Here is a 22,547-nt window from a genome sequence, read left to right on the forward strand (position 1 = left end):
TATAGCCCCAAGACGGAAACACTCGGGTTTGCTAGTGGGTGTTGGATGAAAACCCTACTCTCTTGAGGAAATTTCACTCAGAAATCTCACGGTGCTTCAGCAGAGTTTTTGGAGAGAGCAGGTTTGCAATAGTCTTCTCACTGGGTTGTCTACATCATTTTGGTCAAAGATCTGTTTCTAGTTTTTGCTCCACTTGTTTTTCAAGCACGAGTTCCACTATTCCTTCATCTTGATGTACTCTTTCTAGTGGATTAATAAAATGGCTTAGTGATTTTATTGACATATATTTGTGTATCAAAATGCTAGTTGTGTGTCTATTTGCAATTATTTTGCTGTTCAAGTTCATTTTTGATATCTGCTTTTAATTTTTTTCCATTAGGAATATTACACTGTATTTAATGCTTTGTGTTTGCACACCTACTCAAACATTTCTTTGCCTTAAAGGACTATTCTTTGTTTTAGGCAATCAATCTGATTATTTTATAGAAGAATGGTAAGAGTTCCTAAATCTTGTAAGAAAACCTATCAACACAATAGTTCTTTAGACCCTTCACCATTTGATATTATCTTATCATTTACAGAATATCCAAAGTAATATTTGATTTTAAATCTTTCTATTAGCTTTATCTGGTATTGAAATGAGACTCCTTGATTGTTCCTCCTATCATGCCGAGACAAACCAGTGAAATTTTCGAAGGCTATCATCATCAATTATGTCTTGGAGAAGGCTCGCTGAAACTGTCCTACACAACATTCTCTTCATCCATAATTTTATTGCTCCTTAAATAATAGCATATGACACATCAATTGTGAAAGGCAAGCTGAGGACTGTTCTGCGAGAAAATCATTGCCAATACGCAAGCAGCCCACAGTACATCATTGAATTACTAATAATATGACCTCGCTCCAACTAAACATTAATCTTTAAGATAAATTTCTGATTGAGGACCACATTAATCTTTAAGGTAAATTTCCGATTGAGAACCTATTTGTATCAGGTCTTACGAAGTATCTCCACTTGAATAGAGGTTGAATTTATACTTGAGGGAACAAATTACACTAGCCTATAGATCCTTAATCATATGATCATTTTCAAAGGCTATCATCATCAATTCTGTCTGAGAGAAGGCTCGCTGAAACTGTCCTACACAACAATCTCTTCATCCATAATTTTATTGCTCATTAAATAATAGCATATGACACATCAATTGTGAAAGGCAATCTGAGCATTATTCTGCCAGAAAATCATTGCCAATTTGCAAGCAGCCCACAGTACATCACTGAATTTTTAATAATACGACCTCGCTCCAACTAAACATTAATCTTTAAGGTAAATTTCTGATTGAGAACCACATTAATCTTTAAGGTAAATTTCTGATTGAGAACCACATAAAGTACGCACATGGGGAACAAGGAATTCGATGAATTTCTATTTTTGCAATTGGGTGTTGGAAAATATTTTGGCATGTAAACTTAGGAAAAGTGGGTGGAGGAAGTCCCCACTTAATTTTTGGAGAGATGGAGGCCACCAAAATTAGAGAAAATGGAAGATTAAATTGATAGTGGAATAAGGGGCCCACATAAAGTATGCACTTGGGGAACAAGGAATTCGAATTCCTTCAGGCAAATCGAATTGATGGAGGGACCCACAAGGAATGCATGGCCAAAAATTATAAAAGAAAGGGAATGAGGGAGCAATAGGGGTCTTTTGTCTATTCGAAAATCGAATTTGCCTTAGTAGCTGAGCCAATATTGTGTTGCTTAGCACACGAGTGTCTCCAAGCCGAAATCTCAACCCTTGCTTCAGTGGACTTCGAGTGCCAGCCCTAGGAGGGAGTTTTACTTCGTTCCACGTCGTACTGGCAGTAGTGAGTCGAGTTGAAACAACAGTAAGTCGAGTTACAACAACAGGAGAAGTAACAGCAAGGGGGCCGAGTTACAGCCACAGGGAAAGGAGCAGCAGGAGGGTCGATTTAAAGCAACAGGAAAGTAGTAGGAGGGTCGAGTTACAATAGCAGGAAAATAGTAGCAAGGAGGTTGAGTTCCAACAGCAGGGAGAGTAGCAGCAGCACAGAGCAGGTAGAGTAACAACAACGCGTAGCAGAGAGAGTAACAACAGCCCAGGGACTGCGCAGTCATTGGAGTGAGATTTGTTGGCGCAACATTATCCCAGGGATTGAGTTGGGGCGCTGGGAGATCATTTGGAGGGCCATTTGAAGAGGATTGTTGGAGTTGTGAATGCATAGATTGACAGGATCAGTCACAGCAACAGAATTCGTATTTGGAGGAGGGCCAAGCTGTGAAGGGTCAAATTTTGAAGGTTGGAACCAAGGGAAACCCTTTTTGGGTTTTCTAGGTTTCAGGCAATGATCACAATCCCAAATTCCTAGAATTTTATGGGCACTCTAGAGTGGGCAAATCAGGGTCAAATTCCTAGCCTACCCAAATGAGAACAACAAGTATGAGGAGGCAATGGCGAGGGCCAAGTGCATTATCCTTGACGGGGTCAAGGATCATGTGGTACCACATATAGCCGAGAAGGAAACGACAGTTGAGATGTGGGAAGCTCTCAAGAACCTGTACCAGCATACTTCTATACAGAGAAGAATGTTGCTCAAGAACCAAACGAGGTCGTATCAAATGAAGTAGGGTCAATCAACACCTTCCTCGGAGGACTGAATGAGATCCGAGACCAGTTGATTGCTATAGGAGCGACTTCGGATCAGGAGCTTGTGGTGAGGACAGCCCTAAATGTTGTCTCAGAAGAGTGGGAAGTATTTGTCCAAAGCATCTTGGGCAAAGGGACTCTCCTACCTTGGGACGAGATGTGGGCAACTCTTTGCCTTGAAGAGATCAGACGGTAGTCGAAGACAGGTAGCAGCAGCAAAGGGATCAAGGTCAAAGAGGAGGAGGAGCAGGATGTGGCCCTAGCATTTGAGGGAAAGTAGGAAAAGCGGAAGAAGAAAGATCTCTCCAAGATCAAGTGCTTCCACTGTGGGGAGATGGGTCATTATGCAACCCAGTGCCCAATGAAGAAGAGTAAGGGAGAGTCTTCCGAGACTAAGGCAGTTCCAGCACGGGCAAAGAAGGAAGTTTTGACATACGATAATTGTGCCATGAGTGCACACACACTACTTGAGAAGTGGAGAGACATCGAGCTGTAGTCAGGCGGACTACAGGCGATGAGGGGCAGAATCCTCGAGGTACCTAGCCTTTTGGATTAGACCTTGCTACAAGAGCCCCGATGAGGAGTAGCAGGACTGGCTAAGTGGGTAGATACAGATGCTGATGGAGCACCAGAAGGGCCAACGTAGCTGACACAGAGGCTCAGAGCGCTGATGCAGGGCCTCTTGGGCCTGGCACAGGCCAAGATAGGCTGATGCAGGGCTAATGTTGGGCTGGGAGAGGCTGACACAGTCCAGATTGGGCAGATGCTGGGGTTTTAGGGGGCCAAGATAGGCTGATGCAGGGCCAACGCTGGGCTGGGAGAGGCTGACACAGTCCAGATTGGGCAGATGCTGGGGTTTCAGGGTTAGATTGGTGCTGAGTAGCTGCAAGAAGGATTATCCGAGGTTTTAGCCAGTAGATTTGTCTGAAACAGAGAGGTATTACTGCTAAGGAAATTCTCTGTTGGGTAGGCCAGTTTTGGCACCCAGATTGTACTCTGATATTGCTTAATAAGAAAACACTTAAAAGGCTGCACTGGTTTTCCCGCATTCGGTTTTTCCAGGGATGTTGGTCCAAAAATAATGGTGTCATATGGTGTATTTGTTTCTGTTTCTTTTAGTTGCTGATCTATAATATGTTGAGGATGCACTAGTGTTTATTTTCATTATTTACATTGTAAATAACTTGTTAAGTAAAATAACAAGTAGGTAGGAATAAATCAGATAAAGTTAGAAACTTCAACAATCCAAGGGCCATTGCAATATACAAGATAAAGAGTCAGGCGCTCACTCTCCAAGGTGTACACATGTCAAGAGATCAATCCTCAAGTGTTGCACTCTCCAAGCATGGGTTCGAAATGTCAAGCACTTCTCATAGCAAGGATCCTTGTTGTCTAATTCAAGCATCCTTATTACCTTTTGGAGAAATGTTGGCAAAGCTTGACATAGGGATGCAATGACCCTTGGATGTCATTCATTAGACACCCTTAAGACTATGGGCCACATTAGTGTTAGTGGGCGCCCACTAACACTAATGTGGCCCATAGCCTTAAAATAAGGGTGTCTAATTATTGACATCCAAGGGCGATTGCAATATACAAGATAGAGAGTTAGGCACTCACTCTGCAAGATGTACACATGTCAAGAGATCAATCCTCAAGTGTTGCACTCTCCAAGCATGCGTTTCAAATGTTAAGCACTTCTCATAGCAAGGATCCTTGTTTGTCTAAATCAAGCATCCAATCGTCCAATCGTCTTACTCAACAAATTCTACTCACTATTATGTTAAATTAGCATTCATACACAACATTAGAAACTAGTTAATTTCCATGGGAATATACTCTAAAAGTCAGATACACAAGTATAAAATGTGTGTGCATAAGGGTACAATTATTTTATGACTGCTCTATTCAATTTACAATGATGGGCATAAGATGCTGAATTAGCATATATGAGCAACACCATAGTTGTAACCTGCTAGTGCTACTGGCCTCATCTATGCATGTCTGAGTAGCGGTGCCCCATCGCTCCAACGTGCACTCCAACTGAACGATTATGGAACCCTGTTGTTCCCCAACGCAAGTCTATTTGGCCGCTGACTTAGCACAAACCGCTCTCATGCCCTCCAACTCCTCGTTCTGCTGAAGAATGGCCTCTCGCCCTGTCGTGGCCTTCTTTCTCAACGCTAGAAGGCTAGCTCGGAAATGATGAAGCTGTGGAGGGCGGCTAACCTCTATAAACTTGGTCACCGCTCTGGACCCCTCCGTCTCTTCTGGTACCTCCTCAACGACAAGTATGCCTCCAGGCACCTCATCAACCTGCTGTTGTGGGCGACCATTGCCTAGAAACTGGGTCATAGCACTGGGTACCTGATCAACTATTGGCATCTCATCAATAGATGGCCCTTCGAGTGTATGCTCACTCCCTCAACCAAGGTGTCTGCTAGAGCTATCAAAGAGGCCTCCAACAATGGTGACTCTTGCGCCACACTGGGTATATCGATGTGCCCCTCACCATCCTGCATGTCCTCCTGATCAACCTCCTCCTCAAGCTCCTGACATCTAAATCTCGGTCTCCACCAATAGAAACGCCCCTTGCTCTCACCCTCTAACTGTCCTCGTCCTGCCCACTCCCTTTGAGGGGGTCTAGCATCCTTTCGGTCAAATCTCTCCACGAGCCTCTGTGTGAACTTTGTGTAGGATGTGATACGTGCATGACCCAAAGGGATCAACCCTCGGTACCACCACTCCATAGCATCTCCATCCAAGTGCAAAGTGGCATGTCTAATAGTGTCTGCCTCCCTCATCGGGTTTACCTGGAAATATGTGTCCAGTTATTGTACCCGTTTTCTGACATAACTCCTAGCTGAGCCATCAAAGTGGGTGAGGGTCATTTTTCCCTCAATGTTATTCACTCTCTCTTCGGCCATGGGTTTGTTTATGGTTCACCCATCACAATGCATACACACCCAAGTCTTCCATAATATTGTTGGAAACCCCACAACTGGCCAAGATCATGCTCTGATACCACTGTAATATTCCTAATGGAAAATTTTACAATGATAACAAAGACATGCAAAATAGCAACACAAAAATTTTCAAGAATGCATACACATAAACCAGAATTTCCTGCAAATCCCAAACTCGCCAAGATTTGATTAAAATATTAGCTTGTGGTACAAAGAGTTGGAGTAAGTGCACCTGGGCTTGCATAAGGCAAGATACAAGCACCAAGTGATGAATACAAGTAAGCCCAACAACTGCAATATCCAGTTCCTCTAGAAAATTGCATTGCTGCTGGACTTTGACCCTGATTTACCCACTCTAGAATGCCCATAATATTCTAGGAATTTGGGATTGTGATCATTATCCGAAACCTAGAAAACCCAAAAAGGGTTTCCCTTGGTTCCAACCTTCAAAATTTGACCCTTCACAGCTTGGCCCTCCTCCAAATACGAATTATGTTGCTGTGTCTAATCCTGTCAATCTATGCACTCCCAACTCCAACAATCCTCCTCAAATGGCCCTCCAAATGATCTCCCAGCTCTCGAAGTCAATCCCCCGGATAATGTTGCCCCAACAAATCTCACTCCAATGACTGCGCAGTCCCTGCGCTGCTGTTACTCTCCCTGCTATGCGTTGTTGTTACTCTCCCTGCTCTATGTTGCTGCTACTCTCCCTACTGTTGGAACTCAACCTCCTTGCTGCTATTTTCCTGCTGTTGTAACTCGGCCCTCCTACTACTTTCCTGTTGCTTTAACTCGGCCCTCCTGCAGCTCCTTTCCCTATGGCTGTAAGTCGGCCCCCTTGTTGTTACTTCTCCTATTGTTGTAACTCGACTTACTTTTGTTTCAACTCGACTCGCTGCTGCTGGTACGACGTGGAACGAAGTAAAACTCCCTGCTAAGGTCGGCACTCGAAGTCCACTGAAGCAAGGGTTGAGATTTCGGCTCGGAGACACTCGTGTGCCAAAAAGCACAATATTGGCTCAGCTGAACAACTAGGGCAAATTCGATTTTCAAATAGACAAAAGACCCCTATTGCTCCCTCATTCCCTTCCTTTTATAATTGTTGGCCATGCATTCCTTGTGGGTCCCTCCACCAATTCGATTTTCCTGAAGGAATTCAAATTCCTTGTTCCCCAAGTGCGTACTTTATGTGGGCCCCTTATTCCACTATCAATTTAATCTTCCATTTTCTCTAATTTTGGTGGCCTCCATCTCTCCAAAAATTAAGTGGGGACTTCCTCCACCCACTTTTCCTAAGTTTACATGCCAAAATATTTTCCAACACCCAATTGCAAAAATAGAAATTCATCGAATTCCTTGTTCCCCAAGTGCGTACTTTATGTGGACCCCTTATTCCACTATCAATTTAATCTTTCGTTTTCTCTAATTTTGGTGGCCTCCATCTCTCCAAAAATTAAGTGGGGACTCCCTCCACCCACTTTTCCTAAGTTTACATGCCAAAATATTTTCCAACACCCAATTGCAAAAATAGAAATTCATCTTAGCAAAATTAATTCAACTCGGAACATTACAAAAGAAAATGTTTTTTCATCCGCATACTAAAGCAACGTGGAGATGTGGAGTGGAGAGCAAATGGCTTAATACCCATAGGCATTTCACTCTACACCGATAGGCATTTCCTTTCCATGCTAAAGCAACATGGAGATGTGGAGTGGAGAGCAAATGGCTTGATACTCATAGGCATTTCAATCTACACCAATTACTTTTTCACTTAAGCACATTTTCATAGAATTAAAGAATCTCTTCAAAACACTTATGGAGTTCATCGGTGAAGCACATTTTCATAGAAGTAAAGAATCTCTTCAAAACACTTATGGAATTCATTGTTGAAGCACATTTTCATAGAATTAAAGAATCTCTTCAAAACACTTATGAAGTTCATCGATGATCTCGATGCTCAAGGAAACTTCAAGGAAACAAAGGATACTTGGAAATCTCGAAATCTCCCAAAAACGATTAGGGTTTATATTGATGGGTAGACATGGGAACATGAATAAAATATCCACTTATGTAATGTCCATCCGTCGTTTTCACTATGACTTTTTCCTAGTCTCCTATGTCTCCTCATTTGTTATATGTTGGAAAAAGTGGTCAATTAGACCAATTAGGTGTAATTTAAAAAAGGAAATAAAAACGATCTAATTTATAAAAACAAGGTTTGAACACACACATTCAAATTTAAGAAACATCGACTTAGATCACTTTGTTAAATGATACACTAGTTTATAATGTCAAATTGCTTCCAAAATGAAGCGGATTGTGCAATTATTAAACTATTAGTGTGGTCTTAGGGCCAAAATAACTATTGAAAGGTAGTAAGAATACTTCGTTTGACAATGATAACTTGTACTAGTCATTGTTTATGTTCTTATATTATTGTCTTCTAAAAACTATGATTACCTTTGGAGCTGATCTATTGTAGTAGGTTATTCACATGTAATAGGTTATTCACACATTAGAAATGATTTTTTGGTTTCTTTTCCAACCAAAGGCTCTTGAAGCTTCACAATTTTACTAGAAGTTAATTCCACTCTAGAAGTTGTATGAACATGAACATGTTATATACCATTTAATAATGATTCTATTGGGTGGAGATCTTTTGTCTTGCTATTTCAGTTGCAAGATTTTAGCCAAATTTTTTATCATGATGTTATTTCTTATCTTATATAGGAATTTAATGTGTCTTGTTTTGTGCTAAATTGTCTTCTTGGCATAGTAATTAGAATTTAAGTACATAAATTCGGTTAGCCACTGGTTTTATTGTACGCTAGTTAAACACTAGATTTGCTTGTGCATCTGGAGGTGATCTAGTTGGAATCCTTGTAGAAAACAAAAATAAAATTATTTTTTTCCACATGTGACATGTGTCAAATGTTCCTATTTGGTAAGTGTCTAATTTAAGACTATATTTGGCACCATCGTCACATAAAAATCAATGAAATTACTTCTGTCCACATGTGATATGTTCCTATTTGGCAAGTGTCTAATTTTAGACTATATTTGGCAACAATGTCACATAAGCTACCCTTCATTTTCAATCTTTCTTTTTTTTTTTTTTTTTGGAGTTAGACTGCTTTTCCAGGCATACTTATATTTAGTAGTACCTGCATTTTCTGTCTTGCTTGTTTTTTTTTATTTTCTGGAGTTAGATTGCTTTTCCAGGCATGCTTATATTTAGTAGTTCCTTCATTTTCGGTCTTTCTTGTTTTTTGGAGTTAGATTGCTTTTCCCGATATGTTTATATTTAATATTTCCTATTTGTGGAAGGTATAGATTGTGATATCATGGGCAAAGACAAACAATGGTGGAGTGGTTTCAGAGTTGTGGTGGGTGGCAGATGATTGCTCAAGAACAATCTTAAGTGGCAATTAGTTGGAGGTTTCCATTGATATGAGGTTCTAGAATTTTCTCTTGCCAAAAACCTAAGAAGGTATAGATTGTGATATCATGGGCAAAGACAAACAATGGTGGAGTTGTTTCAGAGTTGTGGTGGGTGGCAGATGATTGTTTAAGAACAATCTTAAGTGGCAATTAGTTGGAGGTTTCCATTGATATGAGGTTCTAGAATTTTCTCTTGCCAAAAACCTAAATCACTTTACTATGATGACTTGTTTTCCTTGATGGTTTGACTTTTGAAAGTCACGATTCATCCTTCTTTTATGTGGTTGGTAGATTCCAAATTTTATCATCCCCAATGCTTTGTTGTCCATTTCAAGCCTACTTTTGATCTTGTCTTGTCTAATATTGACATGAGAATTAAGTGCAAAAGCTTGATATGACTTTTGGTTCTACATGCAAAGTAAAGCATTGGCCAAATTTTTTTGTTTTTGTTTTCCTAACTTGCCTTGTCATCCCCAAAGATAAGCATGCTACTCTTACCAAAGCTCAAAGTCATTAACATTCTCAAAGGAAAATACATACCATTATAAAAGGTATATTTCAACCACTTTGCTGATTTGGTATTTTTGGCAATAGTACCAAGCATTAAGCTACTTCAACCCCTTTTACATGATACTAACTTTCTGATTGCTAATTTACAAGTCATTCCAAACCATGATTTGTTGTTTTTGTTTTGCACATTGTTGATATTCTAGAAAGTTCTAGTTGGTAAGCTTGCTGATTTGAACAGGGGTTACAAAACAAATTGCCTTTGATAGTTATGTTTAATGAAAAAGCTAGGTAAACCTCCTATCATGGTGGTTGTAACTCCTAGCCAAGGTCTGATTTGCTATGCTGTAATAATTGGAAAATTCAATTCAAACTTACAACGTCATTCTTGAAGCTAAAATCGTTGTCTTATCTCAAAACCTAGGCATATTTGAAACTTTGTAAATAGTGAAAGCCTAACATTATTGCTGAAGGAATGATCATATGGTTAAGGATCTATAGGCTAGTGTAATTTGTTCCCTCAAGTATAAATTCAGTCTCTATTCAAGTGGAGATACTTCGTAAGACCCGATACAAATAGGTTCTCAATCAGAAATTTACCTTAAAGATTAATGTGGTTCTCAATCAGAAATTTACTTTAAAGATTAATGTTTAGTTGGAGCGAGGTCGTATTATTAAAAATTCAGTGATGTACTGTGGGATGCATGCATATTGGCAATGATTTTCTAGTAGAACAATGCTCAGATTACCTTTCAAAATTGATGTGTCATATGCTATTATTTAATGAGCAATAAAATTATGGATGAAGTGATTGTTGTGTAGGACAGTTTCAGCGAAGATTGATGATGTAGCCTTCGAAAATGATCATATGGTTAAGAATCTATAGGCTAGTGTAATTTGTTCCCTCAAGTATAAATTCAGTCTCTATTCAAGTGGAGATACTTCGTAAAACCCGATACAAATAGGTTCTCAATCAGAAATTTATCTTAAAGATTAATGGGGTCCTCAATCAGAAATTTACCTTAAATATTAATGTTTAGTTGAAGCGAGCTCATATTATTAGAAATTCAGTGATGTACTGTGGGCTGCTTGCATATTGGCAATGATTTTCTCACAAAACAGTCCTCAGATTGCCTTTCACAATTGATGTGTCATATGTTATTATTTAAGGAGCAATAAAATTATGGATGAAGAGAATGTTGTGTAGGACAGTTTCAGCGAGCCTTCTCCAAGACATAATTGATGATGATAGCCTTCGAAAATTTCACTGGTTTGTCTCGGCATGATAGGAGGAACAATCAAAGAGTCTCATGTCAATACCAGATAAAGCTAATAAAAATATTTAAAATCAAATGTTACTTTAGATATTCTGTAAATTATAAGATAAGATCAAATGGTGAAGGGTCTAAAGAACTATTGTGTTAACAAGTTTTCTTACAAGATCTAGGAACTCTTACCATTTCTCTATAAAATAATCAGATTGATTGCCTAAAACAAAGAATAGTTCCTTTAAGGCAAAGAAAAGTTTGAGTAGGTGTACAAATACAAAGCATTAAATACAGTGCAATATCCCTAATGGAAAAAAATTAAAAGCAGATATCAAAAATGAACTTGAATAGAAAAATAATCACAAAGAGATACACAACTAGCATTTTGATACACAAATATATGTCAATAAAATCACTAATTCATTTTATTAATCCACTAGAAAGACTACATCAACATGAAGGAATAGTGGAACCCGTACTTGAAAAGCAAATGGAGCAAAAACTAAAAAAAGATCTTTGACCAAAATGATGTAGACAACCCAGTGAGAAGACTACTGCACACCTGCTCTCTCCAAAAACTCTGCTGAAGTACCGTGATATTTCTGAGTGAAATTTCCTCAAGAGAGTAGGGTTTTCGTCCAACACCCACCAGCAAACCCAAGGTTTTCCGTCTTGGGGCTATAGTAGTTGGGAACTAGGTTCTCCAATTCTCACCAAGACGTGAAATTTCCTAAGGAGAGCAGGGTTTTTGTCCAGCACCTAAGTATTCTTACTACCTTTCAATAGTTATTTTGGTCCTAAGACCACACTAATAGTTTAATAATTGCACAATCCGCTTCATTTTGGAAGCAATTTGATATTATAAACTAGTGTATCATTTAACAAAGTAAAGTCGATGTTTCTTAAATTTGAATGTATGTGTTCAAACCTTGTTTTTTTAAATTAGATCGTTTTTATTTCTTTTTTTAAATTACACTTAATTGGTCTAATTGACCACTTTTTCCAACGTATAACAAATGAGGAAACATAGGAGACCAGGAAAAAAATCTTAGTGAAAACGACGGACGGACATCACATAAGTGGATATTTTATTCATGTTCTGATGTCTACCCATCAATATAAACCCTAATCATTTTTGGGAGATTTCGAGATTTCCAAGTATCCTTTGTTTCCTTGAACTTTCCTTGAGCATCGATGAACTCCATAAGTGTTTTGAAGAGATTCTTTAATTCTATGAAAATGTGCTTCAACAATGAATTCCATAAGTGTTTTGAAGAGATTCTTTACTTCTATGAAAATGTGCTTCACCGATGAACTCCATAAGTGTTTTGAAGAGATTTTTTAATTTTATGAAAATGTGCTTAAGTGAAAAAGTAATTGGTGTAGATTGAAATGCCTATGAGTATCAAGCCATTTGCTCTCCACTCCACATCTCCATGTTACTTTATCATGGAAAGGAAATGCCTATCGGTGTAGAGTGAAATGCCTATGGGTATTAAGCCATTTACTCTCCACTCCACATCTCCATGTTGCTTTAGTATAAACATTTTCTTTTGTAATGTTCTGAGTTGAATTAATTTTGCTAAGATGAATTTCTATTTTTGCAATTGGGTGTTGGAAAATATTTTGGCATGTAAACTTAGGAAAAGTGGGTGGAGGGAGTCCCCACTTAATGTTTGGATAAATGGAGGCCACCAAAATTAGAGAAAACGAAAGATTAAATTAATAGTAAAATAAGGGGTCCACATAAAGTACGCATTTGGGGAACAAGGAATTCGATGAATTTCTATTTTTGCAATTGGGTGTTGGAAAATATTTTGGCATGTAAACTTAGCAAAAGTGGGTGGAGGAAGTCCCCACTTAATTTTTGGAGAGATGGAGGCCACCAAAATTAGAGAAAATGGAAGATTAAATTGATAGTGGAATAAGGGGCCCACATAAAGTACGCACTTGGGGAACAATGAATTCGAATTCCTTCAGGCAAATAAAATTGGTGGAGGGACCCACAAGGAATGCATGGCCAACAATTATAAAAGGAAGGGAATGAGGGAGAAATAGGGGTCTTTTGTCTATTTGAAAATCGAATTTGCCTTAGTTGTTCAGCTGAGCCAATATTGTGTTTTTTGGCACACGAGTGTCTCCGAGCCGAAATCTCAACCCTTGCTTCAGTGGACTTCGAGTGCCAGCCCTAGGAGGGAGTTTTACTTCGTTCCACGTCGTACCAGCAGCAGTGAGTCGAGTTGAAACAACAGTAAGTCGAGTTACAACAACAGGAGAAGTAACAGCAAGGGGGGCGAGTTACAGCCACAGGGAAAGGAGCAGCAGGAGGGCCGAGTTAAAGCAACAGGAAAGTAGTAGGAGGGCCGAGTTACAACAGCAGGAAAATAGCAGCAAGGAGGTTGAGTTCCAACAGCAGGGAGAGTAGCAGCAGCACAGAGCAGGGAGAGTAACAACAACGCATAGCAGGGAGAGTAACAACAGCGCAGGGACTGCGCAGTCATTGGAGTGAGATTTGTTGGGGCAACATTATCCCGTGGATTGAGTTGGGGAGCTGGGAGATCATTTGGAGGGCCATTTGAGGAGGATTGTTGGAGTTGGGAGTGCATAGATTGACAGGATCAGTCACAACAACAGAATTCGTATTTGGAGGAGGGCCAAGCTGTGAAGGGTCAAATTTTGAAGGTTGGAACCAAGGGAAACCCTTTTTGGGTTTTTTAGGTTTCGGGCAACGATCACAATCCCAAATTCCTAGAATTTTATGGGCACTCTAGAGTGGGCAAATCAGGGTCAAAGTCCAGCAGCAACGCAGTTTTCTGGAGGAACTGGATATTGCAGTTGTTGGGCTTACTTGTACTCATCACCTGGTGCTTGTAGCTTGCCTTATGCAAGCCCAGATGCACTTACTCCAACTCTTTGTACCACAAGCTAATATTATCAATCAAATCTTGGCCAGTTTGGGATTTGCAGGAATTTCTGGTTTGTTTATGCATTCCTGGAAATTTTTGTGTTGCTATCTTGCATGTCTTTGTTATCATTGTAAAATTTTCCATTAGGAATATTACAGTGGTATCAGAGCATGATCTTGGCCAGTTGTGGGGTTTCCAACAAGATTATGGAAGACTTGGGTGTGTATGCATTGTGATGGGTGAACCATAAACAAACCCATGGCCGAAGGGAGAGTGAATAACATTGAGGGAAAAATGACCTTCACCCACCTTGATGACTCAGCTAGGAGTTATGTCAGAAAACGGGTACAATAACTAGACACATATTTCTAGGTAAACCCCATAAGGGAGGAAGACACTATTAGACATGCCACTTTGCACTTGGATGGAGATGCTATGGAGTGGTGGTACCGAGGGTTGATCCCTTTTGGTCATGCACGTATCACATCCTACACAAAGTTCACACAGAGGCTCCTGGAAAGATTTGACCGAAAGGACGCTAGACCCCCTCAAAGGGAGTGGGCAGGACGAGGACAGTTAGAGGGTGAGAGCAGGGGGCGTTTCTATTGGTGGAGACCAAGATTTAGATGTCAGGAGCTCTAGGAGGAGGTTGATCAGGAGGACACGCAAGATGGTGAGGGGGACATCGATATACCCGGTGTGGCGCAAGAATCACCATTATTGGAGGTCTCTTTGATAGCTCTAGCAGACACCTTGGTTGAGGGAGTAAGCATACACTCGAAGGTCCATCTATTGATGAGATGCCAACAGTTGATCAGGTACCCAGTGCTATGACCTAGTTTCTAGGCGATGGTCGCCCACAGCAGTAGGTTGATGAGGTGCCTGGAGGCATACTTGTCGTTGAGGAGGTACCAGAAGAGACGGAGGGGTCCAGAGCGGTGACCAAGTTTATAGAGGTTAGTCGCCCTCCACAGTTTCATCAGTTCCGAGCTAGCCTTCTAGCGTTGAGAAAGAAGGCCACGACAGGGCGAGAGGCCATTCTTCAGCAGAACGAGGAGTTGGAGGGCATGAGAGCGGTTTGTGCTAAGTCAGCGGCCAAACAGACTTGCGTTGGGGAACAGCGGGGTTCCCTAATCGTTCAGTTGGAGTGCACGTTGGAGCGATGGGGCACCCCTACTCAGACATGCATAGATGAGGCCAGTAGCACTAGCAGGTTACAACTATGGTGTTGCTCATATATGCTAATTTAGCATCTTGTGCCCATCATTGTAAATTGAATAGAGCAGTCATCAAATAATTGTACCCTTATGTACACACATTTTATACTTGTAGATCTGACTTTTAGAGTATATTCCCATGGAAATTAAGTAGTTTCTAATGTTGCGTATGAATGCTAATTTAACATAATAGTGAGTAGAATTTGTTGAGTAAGATGATTGGACGATTGGATGCTTGAATTAGACAAACAAGGATCCTTGCTATGAGAAGTGCTTGACATTTGGAACCCATGCTTGGAGAGTGCAACACTTGAGGATTGATCTCTTGACATGTGTACACCTTGGAGAGTGAGAGCCTGACTCTCTATCTTGTATATTGCAATCGCCCTTGGATGTCAATAATTAGACACCCTTATTTTAAGGCTATGGACCACATTAGTGTTAGTGGGCGCGTGAGCACCTGACTCTCTATCTTGTATATTGCAATCGCCCTTGGATGTCAATAATTAGACACCCTTATTTTAAGGCTATGGGCCACATTAGTGTTAGTGGGCGCCCACTAACACTAATGTGGCCCATAGCCTTAAACTAAGGGTGCCTAATGAATGACATCCAAGGGTCATTGCATCCCTACGTCAAGCTTTGCCAACATTTCTCCAAAAGGTAACAAGGATGCTTGAATTAGACAACAAGGATCCTTGCTATGAGAAGTGCTTGACATTTCGAACCCATGCTTGGAGAGTGCAACACTTGAGGATTGATCTCTTGACATGTGTACACCTTGGAGAGTGAGCGCCTGACTCTTTATCTTGTATATTGCAATGGCCCTTGGATTGTTGAAGTTTCTAACTTTACTTAAGTTAGAAACCCTCCATGCACTTTATCTGATTTATTCCTACCTACTTGTTATTTTACTTAACAAGTTATTTACAATGTAAATATTGAAAATAAACACTAGTGCATCCTCAACATATTATAGATCAGCAACTAAAAGAAACAGAAACAAATACACCATATCACACCATTATTTTTGGACCAATGTCCCTGGAAAAACCCAATGCGGGAAAACCGGTGCAGCGATCTAAGGGTTTTCTTATTAAGCAATATCAGAGTACAATCTGGATGCCGAAACTAGCCGACCCAACAGAGAATTTCCTTAGCAGTAATACCTCTCTGTTTCAGACAAATCTACTGGCTGAAACCCCGGATAAATCTTCCGGCAGCTACTCAACACCAATCTACCCCTGAAACCCCAGCATCTGCCCAATCTTGACTGTGTCAGCCTCTCCCAGCCCAGCGTTGGCCCTGCATCAGCCTATCTTGGCCTGCGCCAGGCCCAGGAGGCCCTGCGTCAGCTCTCTGAGCCTCTGTGTCAGCTACGTTGGCCCTTCTGGTGCTCTGCACAGCACTTAGCTGCCGCTGCGTGGCCCTACGTGAGCACTGGTTGCTCTCGCGTCTCTCTCTGGCTTCTCTGTTGTTGTCCTGGCACTATCTCTGCTTCTCTGTCTCTCTGTACTCACTGCCCCTCAGTTGCTCTCCCGATCACTGATTCTATCTCTCTTAGCAAACCCCGCTCTAGAGAATAGAATGACTGATCATCTGGTGTACCCCTCCAAGTGACCCTCAAGCCTCCTCTTATACCTTTCTTGTTGACGATTCAACGGCCGAGATTAAGTCCCTAATCAACGGCTAAGATTAGATCTGGCTTGATCCATGTATTTTGGACCACTCTAACGCAGATTCATATTAATACACATTAATATTTTATTTTCCCTAAGTTTAGACTTAGGGACTCCATTAAAAATATTAATTATTCTAATATCTCCTGATCTGTTTAGAATCTGTCTAAACCCTTTCTGGGTATTGGAGATCTCATGTGCCCCAACCTCTCCACCAAAGTTTGTGGCTAGAGCACATCCGATGCTACCCCAAATCAACACTCCCTCTTAGCGAGGACTGTGCTCTAGCAACACTCCTCACTGAGTATTACTCTGATCATCTGGCATCGATACCTGTGCTGATGCTGGGCCTTCCTACCCAACATCCTCTGCACTGCTGCCTCCTGTACTGCTGCCCATGGTTCTGCCACTGCCACTGTTGCATCTGTACGACAGCTCCCTCTGCATTCGTGTTGCTGTTGGTCCTTCCTCCCAGCACTGCATATGCGATGCACCTCCTCTCATAATTTTGCATCGTGTTGCCCATAGTTGATCCATCCGCATCCGTATCTACCCACTCAGCCAGTCCTGCTACTCCTCGTCGAGGCTCTTGTAGCAAGGTCTAATCCAAGAGGCTGGCTACCTCGAGGATTCTGCCCCTCATCACCTGTAGTCCGCCTGACTACAACTCGATGTCTCCCCACTTCTTCTCAAGTAGTGCGTTTGCACTCATGGCACATTAATCGTCTGTCTAAACTTCCTTCTCTGCCCGTGCTGGCACTGCCTTAGTCTCCGAAGACTCTTCCTTACTCTTCTTCATTGGGCACTGGGTCGCATAATGACCCATCTCCCCACAGTGGAAGCACTTGATCTTGGAGAGATCTTTCTTCTTCCGCTTCTCCTGCTTTCCCTCAAATGCTAGGGCCACATCCTCCTCCTCCTCCTTGACCTTGATCCCTTTGCTGCTACTACCTGTCTTCGACTGTCGTCTGATCTCTTCCTGGCGAAGAGTTGCCCACATCTCGTCCCAAGGTAGGATAGTCCCTCTGTCCAAGATGCTCCGGACAAATACTTCCCACTCTTCTGAGACAGCATTCAAGGTTGTCCTCACCACAAGCTCCTGATTCGGAGTCGCTCCTATAGCAGTCAACTGGTCTCGGATCTCATTCAGTTCTCCGAGGAAGGTGTCAATCGATTGACCCTTCTTCATTTGATACGACCTCATCTGGTTCTTGAGCAGCATTCTTCTCTGTACAAAAGTACGCTGGTACAGGTTCTTGAGAGCCTCCCACATCTCAACTGTCATTTCCTTCTCGGCTATATGTGGTACCACATGATCCTTAACCCCGTCAAGGATAATGCACTTGGCCCTCGCCATTGCCTCCTCGTACTTGTCGTTCTCATTTGGGTAGGCTGGGATAGCTATAATCTTCAAGGCGGAGTTCTTGACACGATTCCTGTCAAGCACTGATAAGATTCTGGCCTTCCAGACTGCGAAGTTCGATGCTCCGTCCAGTCTATCCTAGTCTCTTACCCCGTGTAGTGCCATGACGCTCCTCTACTTCCTTCCTGGAAGTTCTCTGTTCGACTCCTCTGAGTCTCTACTTCCCGTCTAGAAGTTCTCTTCTGGACTCCCTCTGAGTCATGATTTCCCTCCTGGAAATTCTCCAGCCGCTTGTCAAGAAATCCCCTACTCTGATCGTCTTGTGCAACTGCACTGCTGATCTAGGTTCGTCAGCTAGAAACCCTCGGTAACAACTCCTCTAGCCTTGCTCTGTCAAGTATTGTTCTGACTACAGTACCTCACCAGCTCCACTCTGCAATGTTCCTGCAGCCTTCTAGACCCCAGCAACTGCCTCTCTGTGAACTGCGTCAGCCCTTCTCTGCCCCACGCTGGCTCTGCGACAGCCCTGGGATTCCCTGCGTCAGCCCTCTGTCCCTCTGTGTCAACAACGCTTGCTTTTCAGAGGCTCTGCGCAGTTCCCGGCTTCTTCTGCATGGCTCTGCATCACACTTTCTGGCTTCTGCGCTGCTAGAAACAACTTTTGTCACCTCGGGACAACTGTTTTCTGCTGCTATTGCTCCGCTCGGCTGATGTCTCTTAGTTCTCCTATGATTTGCAATCACACTCTGATACCATGTTGAAGTTTCTAACTTTACTTAAGTTAGAAACCCTCCATGCACTTTATCTGATTTATTCCTACCTACTTGTTATTTTACTTAACAAGTGATTTACAATGTAAATACTGAAAATAAACACTAGTGCATGCTCAACATATTACAAATCAGCAACTAAAAGAAACAGAAACAAATACACCATATGACACCATTATTTTTGGACCAATGTCCCCAGAAAAACCCAATGCGGGAAAACCAGTGCAGCTATCTAAGGGTTTTCTTATTAAGCAATATCAAAGTACAATCTGGGAGCCGAAACTGGCCTACCCAACAGAGAATTTCCTTAGCAGTAATACCTCTCTGTTTTAGACAAATCTACTGGCTGAAACCCTGGATAATCCTTCCGGCAGCTACTCAGCACCAATTTGCCCCTAAAACCCCAACATTTGCCCAATCTGGACTGCGTCAGCCTCTCCTAGCCCAGCGTCGGCCCTACGTCAGTCCCAGGGGTCCCTGCATCAACTCTCTGAGCCTCTGAGTCAGCTACGCTGGCCCCTCTGGTGCTTTGCGCAGCACTTAGCTGCCTCTGCGTCGCCCTACGTGAGCATTGGCTGCTCCTGCGTCTCTCTCTCTGGTTGCTCTGCTGTTATCCAAGTACTATCTCTGCTTCTCTGTCTCTCTGTACTCAATGCCCCTCAGCTGCTCTCCCGATCACTGATTCTATCTCTCTTAGCAAACCCCGCTCTAAGGAATAAAATGACTGATCATCTGGCGTACCCCTCCAAGCGACCCTCAGGATACCTTTACTGTTGACGATTCAACGGCCGAGATTAAGTCCTTAATTAATGGCTAAGATTAGATCTGGCTAGATCAATGTCTTTTGGACAACTCTAACACAGATTCATATTAATACACATTAATATTTTATTTTCCCTAAGTTTAGACTTAGGGACTCCATTAAAAATATTAATTATTTTAATATCTCCCCTTTGTAGCTCTGCTTCACTAAAAGATAACTTCTTGTACTAATTGAGGTTCCTTATTTCACATTGGACACAAACTAGCTTGCATGACTTGCCCTAAACACCTAGAATGCATGTTAGTCCCCAATTAGGCCCTGGATTATTCACGTGGATCCTTGGATCACTATGCTGGAAGAGATTTTATAATGTAAACTTAGAAAATCTCCTAGAGGACTTGGATGATATAAGTGAGAAATTAATGATGGACTTGGTGGTATTCATGCTAGTTTGGTGTGCACCCTTTGACGTGGCTACAAGTGGCTTACTGTGATGCCTCGCTAGACCATGTTTTCTAGTTATGGTTTGTTGTTGATGGTGGATACCCTGGCTATGGTTTAGAAGCATTCCAGGTGTCCACATTGTTCTTTATCTTTCAACACTGGGTCATCCCCAAGTTGGGGATTCGACACCATTGGGTACACATCTGGTACACATTTTATACATGTAGATCAGACTTTTAGAGTATATTCCCATGGAAATTAAGAAGTTTCTAATGTTGGGTACAAATGCTAATTTAATATAATAGTGAGTAGAATTTGTTGAGTAAGATGATTGGACGATTGGATGCTTGAATCAGACAAGAAGGATCCTTTCTATGAGAAGTGCTTGACATTTGGAACCCATGCTTGGAGAGTCCAACACTTGAGGATTGATCTCTTGACATGTGTACACTTTGGAGAGTGAGAGCCTGACTCCTTCTCTTGTATATTGCAATGGCCCTTGGATGTCATTCATTAGACACCCTTAGTTTAAGGCTATGGGCCACATTAGTGTTAGTGGGTGCCCACTAACAATAATGTGGTCCATAGCCTTAAACTAAGGGTGTCTAATGAATGACATCCAAGGGTCGTTGCATCCCTACGTCAAGCTTTGCCAATATTTCTCCAAAAGGTAATAAGGTGGCAACAATTAGCATATCTCCATTAGGATCATATGTTAGGCAGAGCAGCCAACTCAACAACATCCACCTTAAGAATTCCTTGGCAACAAAAATAAGAAATCGCCAACACATCCACAACATTCCCCTTTAACATTTTCGTGGGGAATCAAATATGGAATTTTGGCCTAAAGGATATTTGACCAAGTAAATATTATATCGCATTGGAGCATATGCGTTGAGTAAGAGCATCCGTGCACTATATGTTCAGCTTGGACAACAAGAATCCTCATCATGTGAATTGTCTAACACTTCAAGCCCATTAATGTAGAGAGCATCACTGGAGGATTTATCTCTTTACATGTGTACAAGTTGGAAAGTGAACACTTGAATTCGATACCTTATCTTGTAGATTAGGCACATGATTCAAGAAATTAAAGAAAATTCAGAAAATTTGGCAAACATTTCGATTGTTTTACTCCTCTAATCAAATCTACTTGTAACGAAGTTTTGTAACTGTATTTAGACATACGGGCCTCCCCTTTGTAGCTCTGCTTCACTAAAAGATAACTTCTTGTACTAATTGAGGTTCCTTATTTCACATTGGACACAAACTAGCTTGCATGACTTGCCCTAAACACCTAGAATGCATCTTAGCCCCCAATTAGGCCCTGGATTATTCACGTGGATCCTTGGATCACTATGCTGGAAGAGATTTTATAATGTAAACTTAGAAAATCTCCTAGAGGACTTGGATGATATAAGTGAGAAATTAATGATGGACTTGGTGGTATTCATGCTAGTTTGGTGTGCACCCTTTGACGTGGCTACAAGTGGCTTAGTGTGATGCCTCGCTAGACCACGTTTTCTAGTTATGGTTTGTTGTTGATGGTGGATACCCTAGCTAGGGTTTGGAAGCATTCCAGGTGTCCACATTGTTCTTTTTCTTTCAACAATGGGTCATCCCCGAGTTGGGGCTTCGACACCATTGGGTAATAACTCAGCCAAATCCGCGTACACATCTGGTACCATTAACATACTAAGGTGCCAAACCGTAGGAACCTCCAACCTATAGGCTCACACCCCCAATCAACCTGCACCCAAGAATGCACACCCTTCTCTGCACTTGCGATCCCTCAACCTATGCCACTACCTCCAGGGCATCTTACTCAACCGTAAAGAGACGTTCTCAGACTCCTGCGGCTCGAAGAGTTCTTGCTGCTCTTTGACCTTGCCAAGTATGCTCCAAGTCCTTATATCAAACCCTTGAATCCTCCAACCTTGTTAGGTCCCTATAATACTAGTGATGCCCCCATTAATATTGTAGTTGTATCCCTTATTAATATTGTTTTGCCCCTATTGTCCCATAGAATCCCTCTATTGTTATTTTTGTGCCTTTATATTATTATTGTTAGGTCGGCTTGGTTATATTGTGACCCCTTAGACTCCTATATATAGAAAGGAGGTTTTGTCATTTGAATCATCCAAGAATTGTTCATTTATGTAATGTAAAGGAGGTTGCCCCCTCGAAGAGGCTGAATTCTAAGGCGTTGATCTATCTTTTCTATGGAGGTTGCCAAAGTTCTTTCTCTGCTCCAGTAGTATTGGTGCACAAGAAGGATGGATCATGGCACATGTGTCCAGATTATAGAGAGCTCAACAAGCTCACTATTAAAGATAAGTTTCCCATTCGTGTCAATGATGAATTATTGGATGAATTGCATGGATCAATTTACCTCACCAAGTTAGATCTTCGTTCTGAATATCATCAAATCAAAATGAAGACTCAAGACATTCCGAAAACAGCATTTAGAACTCATGAGGGTCACTATGAGTTTTTGGTCATGCCTTTTGGCCTTACCAATGCACCTTCTACATTTCAAGGTTTGATGAATTCCA

This window comes from Pinus tabuliformis, chromosome Q (genome assembly GCF_031772625.1).
Source record: "Pinus tabuliformis cultivar Carrire ecotype Pingquan chromosome Q, CPIR1, whole genome shotgun sequence".
NCBI lineage: Eukaryota > Viridiplantae > Streptophyta > Pinopsida > Pinales > Pinaceae > Pinus > Pinus tabuliformis.